This window comes from Halichoerus grypus, chromosome 3, assembly GCF_964656455.1.
Source record: "Halichoerus grypus chromosome 3, mHalGry1.hap1.1, whole genome shotgun sequence".
Classification (NCBI taxonomy): domain Eukaryota; kingdom Metazoa; phylum Chordata; class Mammalia; order Carnivora; family Phocidae; genus Halichoerus; species Halichoerus grypus.
The window spans coordinates 151,518,077-151,526,123 of NC_135714.1; the positions used below are offsets into that span (position 1 = coordinate 151,518,077).

The window sequence follows — 8,047 nt, forward strand, 5'->3', positions numbered from 1 at the left end:
CAGCAAGAGAGGGAACACAAGCAGGGGGAGTGGGAGAGGGAGAAGCAGGCTCCCCACTTAGCGGGGAACCCGACGCAGGGCTCTATCCCAGGACCCTGGGATCATGACCTGAGCCGAAGGCAAACGCTTAACAGACTGAGCCACCCAGGCGCCCCGAAAACCATCAAATTTCTATAGTAGGTTTGGAATTGTAGAAAACTAGCATAATTGTGTAACAAGTTCTTCAAATATAGGAAGGAATTATTTTTGGTTCATATAATAAGTACTTTTTCAAGTCATACTAACAATGCCATCCATCATTCTAGGCTGAGACTATTGTGTAAACAACGCAAACAAGTCCACCATTCTCTTGGAATGTATATTATGCCTCTCCATTGGTGAATAAAGGATCAACGTTAATGTGAATTGAATACATTTATGGTTTTTATATATCACTATGTTAATTTTTCTGCCTGAAAACCTGCAACTCTACATCAATCTCGACAAATCAAATAGGTAATTACTGAGCATGTAGGTACATACAAAGCAGTCTCCCAGGGGCTGTGAATATATGTGCAGTTTATAACTGAGTTAGATAAAAAAAAATTAATACATAAAAAAATACATTATTTCACCTATCACAAGATAAGATATGAATACAAATACATTATTTATTAAAATCCATTTTTTATTCTGTACTTGGGACCGAATTACCAATATTGCTGATACTTTAAACAACACTATATGTTAGGTTTGATGATCTTTGCTTTATATATATGGAACCTAAGACTAGGAGAACTGAAGTATTCTGAGAGACATAAAAATAATACGTATCAGAACTTGGAATAAGTATCTACAAAACTCAGATCCTTTATATCAGTACTTGTCAAAAGATTGCAATGAAGGAACACAGATCCATTGAGGGCCAATACTTTTGTGAACTACAACAAAACTAAACTACTAGAAATATAAAAATTTCTAAATTATGTAAAAATATAAGCCAAATTTATTAGATTCTACTTAAAACACGTAAGTGTTGTATGAAAGGAGAGAGGGTTAACACTCCCCTCGGGCCTGACAACACCCATATGGTGAAGGTATTGCCACCTATTTCATGGCATCTAACCATTATTTGGGGGGCCCTGGCTGTCTCAGTCAGTGAAGCATGCGACTCTTGATCTTGGGGTTGTGGGTTCATGCCCCACATTGGGTGTAGATATTACTTTTAAAAATTAAATTTAAGATGAACATGGATGCAAAAATTCTCACCAAAATACTAGCCAATAGGATCCAACAGTACATTAAAAGGCTTATTCACCACGACCAAATGGGATTTATTCCTGGGCTGCAAGGTTGGTTCAACATCCACAAATCAATCAACGTGATACAATACATTAACAAAAGAAAGAACAAGAATCATATGATCCTCTCAATAGATGCAGAAAAAGCATTTGACAAAGTACAGCATCCTTTCTTGATCAAAACTTCAGAGTATAGGGATAGAGGGTACATAACTCAATATCATAAAAGCCATCTATGAAAAACCTACAGCGAATATCATTCTCAATGGGGAAAAACTGAGAGCTTTCCCCTTAAGGTCAGGAACGCGGCAGGGATGTCCACGATCACCACTGCTATTCAACATAGTATTAGAAGTCCTAGCCACAGCAATCAGACAACAAAAAGAATCAAAGGCATCCAAATCGGCAAAGAAGAAGTCAAATTCTCACTCTTTGCAGATGATATGATACTTTATGTGGAAAACCCAAAAGACTCCACCCCAAAACTGCGAGAACTCATACAGGAATTCAGTAAAGTGGCAGGATATAAAATCAATGCACAGAAATCAGTGGCATTCCTATACACCAACAACCAGACAGAAGAAAGAGAAATTAAGCAGTCAATCCCATTTACAATTGCACCCCAAACCATAAGATACTTAGGAATAAATCTAACCAAGAGGCAAAAGATCTGTACTCAGAAAACTATAAAATACCCATGAAAGAAATTGAGGAAGACACAAAGAAATGGAAAAACGTTCCATGCTCATGGATTGGAAGAACAAATATTGTGAAGATGTCTATGCTACCTAGAGCAACCTACACATTTAATGCAATCTCTACCAAAATAACAACTTTTTTCAAAGAAATGGAACAAATAATCCTAAAATTTGTATGGAACCAGAAAAGATCCCAAATAGCCAGAGGAATGTTGGAAAAGAAAAGCAAAGCTGGTGGCATCACAATTCCAGACCTCAAGCTCTATTACAAAGTTGTAATCATCAAGACAGTATGGTACTGGCACAAAAACAGACACATAGATCAATGGAACAGAGTAGAGAGCCCAGAAATGGATCCTCAACTCTATAGTCAACAAATCTTCGACAAAGCAGGAAAGAATGTCCAATGGAAAAAAGACAGTCTCTTCAACAAATGGTGTTGGGAAAATTGGACAGCCACATGCAGAAGAATGAAACTGGACCATTTCCTGACACCACACACAAAAATAGACTCAAAATGGATGAAAGACCTAAATTGAGACAGGAGTCCATCAAAATCCTAAAGAACACAGGCAGCAACCTCTTCGACCTCAGCCACAGCAACTTCTTCCTAGAAACATCACCAAAGGCAAGGAAAGCAAGGGCAAAAATGAACTATTGGGACTTCATCAAGATAAAAAGCTTTTGCACAGTAAAAGAAACAGTCAACAAAACCAAAAGACAACTGATAGAATGGGAGAAGATATTTGCAAATGACATGTCAGATAAAGGGCTAGTATCCAAAATCTATAAAGAACTTATCAAGCTCAACACCCAAAGAACAAATAATCCAATCAAGAAATGGGCAGAAGACATGAACAGACATTTCTGCAAAGAAGACATCCAAATGGCCAACAGACACATGAAAAAGTGCTCAACAACGCTTGGCATCAGGGAAATCCAAATCAAAACCTCAATGAGCTATCACCTCACATCAGTCAGAATGGCTAAAGTTAACAAGTCAGGAAACGACAGATGTTGGCGAGGTTGTGGAGAAAGGGGAACCCTCCTACACTGTTGGTGGGAATGCAAGCTGGTGCAGCCACTCTGAAAAACAGTATGGAGGTTCCTCAAAATGTTGAAAATGGAGCTACCATACAATCTAGCAATTGCACTACTAGGTATTTACCCCAAAGATACAAATGTAGGGATCCGAAGGGGTATGTGCACCCCGATGTTTATAGCAGCAATGTCCACAATAGCCAAACTGAGGAAAGAGCCAAGATGTCCATTGACAGATGAATGGATAAAGAACATGTGGGATATATATACAATGGAATATTATGCAGCCATCAAAAAGAATGAGATCTTGCCATTTGCAACGACGTGGATGGAACTGGAGGGTGTTATGCTGAGCGAAATAAGTCAATCAGAGAAAGACATGTATCATATGACCTCACTGATATGAGGAATTCTTAATCTCAGGAAACAAACTGAGGGTTGCTGGAGTGGTGGGGGGTGGGTGGGATGGGGTGGCCGGGTGATAGACATTGGGGAGGGTATGTGCTATGGTGAGCACTGTGAATTGTGCAAGACTGTTGAATCACAGATCTGTACCTCTGAAACAAATAATGCAATATATGTTAAGAAAAAAAAAAAAGAAGAAGAAGATAGCAGGAGGGGAAGAATGAAGGGGGGGAAATTGGAGGGGGAGATGAATCATGAGAGACGATGGACTCTGAAAAACAAACTGAAGGTTCTAGAGGGGAGGGGGATGGGAGGATGGGTTAGCCTGGTGATGGGTATTAAAGAGGGCACGTTCTGCATGGAGCACTGGGTGTTATGTACCAACAATGAATCATGGAACACTACATCAAAAACTAATGATGTAATGTATGGTGATTAACATAACAATAAAAAAATTTTTTTAATTAAATTTAAAACATTTCTGTCAAATTATTAAACAAATTCCAAAATTTATCTCAATTGCTGTACTTTTCTCATCAAAAAATGGTAACAAATGATTTGTAGTGCTACCCTGGTCTTCAAGCTATACTTAGGACTGCTCTCCACTCTGCCACATTCTGGACACATCCAGAGTGCTCTGGTGGAAATTCTGATAGATATTTTGTATACAGGAAAAACTCCTGATGTATTATGAAATAAGATTTGAAGGCACAAATGTTCATGGTTGGGTAACAGTGGTAAATAAACATGTCCAATTAAAATAAAAACTGCCTTTGTTTGTTTTTTGAGACATCTATGAGAGATAGTTTGAACAGATTGATTGTGAACATACTTCTGTTTAGGAATCTGAGTTTGATCTTACAGTAAATAAGGAAAATTATATGCATTTATCTTTGGAGAGATTCCCTTTCAGGGTGAATACATGACGCTAGAGTGCTTTCCATTTGGTACATATATATATGTTGAAGTGAAGAACATTGCATAGACCTATAAGAGTTTACTTTATGTATTTTATTTATTGGTATTGCATAGGCCTATAAGAATTTACTTATATGTATTGTATTTATTGGTACCTATCTAGAAAAAAAAAGGTAGAACATTATTTTAGAAGGCAAACATGTTAGTGGTGTACTTAGAACTCAGCTAATCATGTTAATTGGTTTATTTATAACCGGTTCCAAAGATAGCATATTATTTAAAGAGAAAAATGAGCATTGAGATAATTAAGCATGAAATTTGGAAATACAGTGATTTAATCATTGAGGATTTCATTATTGATATATAGATGTAGCTTTTTATATGTTCATGTTATGTTGATAAATAAACTGGTTCCATGATTCACAATCTAAAGTTGATCAGCCAGTGTCCAGCTAAAGAAATAACTGTATATATTACTATTTTCTTGCATTTCTTAAAATATTAGAGATGAGAATGTATGTTGTTCATCTCTAGTCTTTACTACAATTTTTTAACCATATTGTTTTTATAGAACCTATGTAAGAATTTTGGTGAAATGAACTCTCTACCCAGGGAAAAATATGCAGTATTGATCCACGTGAGATTTTGTACAGATCACAAAAGGTATGGAGACCCTCGAAGCTCAATCTTTGACTCTACAGAGATCCAAAGTTTAAGAACTTTGATAGAAGGCTGGTCTGTCTGAATACATCCTCCCCCTTAGAATGTCTGTTCTTTACCAAAAACCTTTAGTTAATATTACTCCCCAAATTCTCCAATGCTTCCTTCCATTTAAGCTAAGTATATATGTGGGATTTTTTTTCCTGTTTCTGTACTCCCATTGACAGGAATCAGTAAAAAAGACATCTCTATTTAATTTCTTTATCATCACTCTTTATAGTAAATGAAACTAAATGAATAGTTAGTGTTAGGATAGGACCACAAAAGGAATAGTAGCTCAAAACTCATATTTTCACTAGTGAAATCTCATTGCATTTATTAATTCATCAAATAAAATCCTCTTTCCTTTTTGTTAATCATCTAATAAGATTGAATGAAAAACATAAGTTTATTCACTTATTTAAAATATATTTACTGAGTGCCTTCTATCTACCAGTGACTAATCTGCCATAAAATAGACAAAATATCATGTTCTCATGGTGCCTTATGAAACAATAGGCATAATGAATAAGTATTTTTATGTAGGATATTAGAGGGTGATAAATTATTTATGAAAAGTTGGACCAGGAAAGTGAGCTAAGACTTCCCAGGGTATGGGAGTAGTTCTAATTTCAAGAAGGATTATCTGGGCAGAACTCATTGAGAGAACGAAGAGGACCTGGCAAGTATGAATGTCCAATGGTGAGAGCTAGAAATTGAGGAACACTCAGTGTAACTAATGTGGAGGAATGAAGGAAAGAGTAGTAGGAGATAAAGTCAGAAAGGAAAAGAGGGTGAGGAGGGTGGGGACTACCGTAAAGACCTTCACTTTTACTTTTGAGTGAAAAGAGGAGAAACTGAATGATTTTCAGTATAAGAGCAGATTATTTACCTTTCAAAAGGTGCATCCTGTAATGTACAAAGTAAGAAGTGTGGCCAAATTTGGAGGCTATTACACTAATGAAAGGGAAATATGGTAATGATTGAGTGCAAGGTGACAGCAGTGAAATTAGTGAAAAATAGACAGATTTTGCGTATATTATGAAGGCAGAGCCAACATATTTCCTGAATTCCTTGGTGTGGAATATGAGAAAAAGCAATGGATGAAGTATGACTTCAAGATTTTACCTAAGCATCTTGAAGGATGAATTTCCCATCAAACTGGACTGGATAAAGTTGTGGATTGAGCAGATTTTAAGGAAAGGTCAGGAGTTGAATTTTGGAGTTCAGGAGCAAAGTCTGTATAGAGACATAAATTTAAATATCACCAGGATGTAGAAGAAATGTAAAGTCATAAGACTAAATGGATATCACAAATAGTGTGAGTATAGGTGGAGGGCTGAGTTCATAAGCACATAGAGTTATTTTTTTTTCCCACATTGGAGTCGTGACCATGACTCCTCCTTTGCATTTTTGATTTATTGCTACTTATTAGTGAAATATCTTATTTTTTATCTATGTCATTCTGAAAACGATATTAACTCTAAAAAGTGAACATGTATACCCCATTATGATTGTATATGCATTCAGATAGCCATTGTCAAAAAAATAAATAAATAAACAACAACAAAAAAGCAGCAGAATCAGACCTGTAAATTCAGAAAACAAACTGATAGTTGCCAGAGGGGATATGGTGGGGAGGTTGGGCAAAACGGGTGAAGGGGAGTGGAAGCTATGCTTCTAGTTATGGAATGAGTAAGTCATGAGAATAAAAGGTACAGCATGAGAAATGTAGTCAATGATATTGTAATAGCAATATATTAGGATAGACAGTAGTTATACTTGTGGTGAACATAACATAATGTATAAACTTGTCAAATCACTATGTTGCACACCTGAAACTAATGTATCATGGTGTGTCGACTATACTGGAAAAAAAAAAGACTATACACTATAAAGTGAAATAATGCATTTTAAAATGTATTTTAGTTCAAAATTTTCACTAATGTTTCCTTAAAAATTTAAATTATTTGATTCTATTTCATGTCTTATGAGTACAGCAGTGGTTTGATCTAAAAATAAAATGCTAATCTCTAAGGGTTTAATTTTCTTGAAGAGCTAAGATTTTTTAAAGAAAATGAGACTTTATACTTCAGTCCCACAGCTGTGATACTATATATCTTTCTCCAACACAGTGTTACATTATTTAACCTTGATTCCAGGATTAGCCAGGTTTTCAAAATGATGGAAATATGCAAAAATATAAAGAATATTTGTTAGAATGGCAAGAATCATGAGGGCAGAGATTTCTTTTTGCCATATATGTACCCTTGACATGTATAAGATTTCTTGGTACATGGTAGCCACTCAATATTTGTTGAAAGAATGAAAATTAAAATTAGCATCTATCTCAGCTGCATCCCACTCTCTGCTAAAAGTACAATTTAAAAATCTGTTATTCCATTCATCGAATTGGTAACAGGAACCACATTTCACTTTGACATGTTAACTGATGATCTATAATTCTCTTTTAGCATTAGTAAGAAATCTTAGCCAATGCCTAGTCAAAATATCCTGTGTGTTAATCACAACGAGAATAGTAATGAGACCAAAAGGAAAATGCCAACAGTCACATTAAAGATAGATATTCTTTTAATGATAAGTAAAACACCTAGAAAGAAATATCAAAAGTCAAAGCAGGAAGCTCTCAGATGCAAATATAGGATTTCTGAGTTCCCCAATCCAGCACTAAATTTCACAGTTTTTCTAGGTAAAATTCACATTAAAAGCCTGGAGTTTAAACGTCACACTTAATAATATAGGAAAAATAATATATCAATAAAAGGAGAATAGTCATTATGAGAATCTAATAAAACATAACTCAGTGAAGAGAATGATAATAAAATTCATCTTGCACCATCCCATAAAGATGTACTTGAATTATTTTGCTGGGTTCAGTCTACTTGTACAAATGGTCTTTACTGAGCGTAGATAGTTGCAATAATCACTTGAAATCATCCAACTGATTTCTTTTGGCTTAACTACTGTTTTTTAAATTTTGTACTC

The 8,047-nt window shown here is 35.5% G+C and overlaps 1 pseudogene; it reads left to right on the plus strand.

The window, feature by feature from the left end:
- Window positions 1-1,012: 1,012 nt before the first annotated feature.
- On the plus strand, window positions 1,013-1,113 carry LOC118535849 (U6atac minor spliceosomal RNA; annotated as a pseudogene).
- Window positions 1,114-8,047: the final 6,934 nt, after the last annotated feature.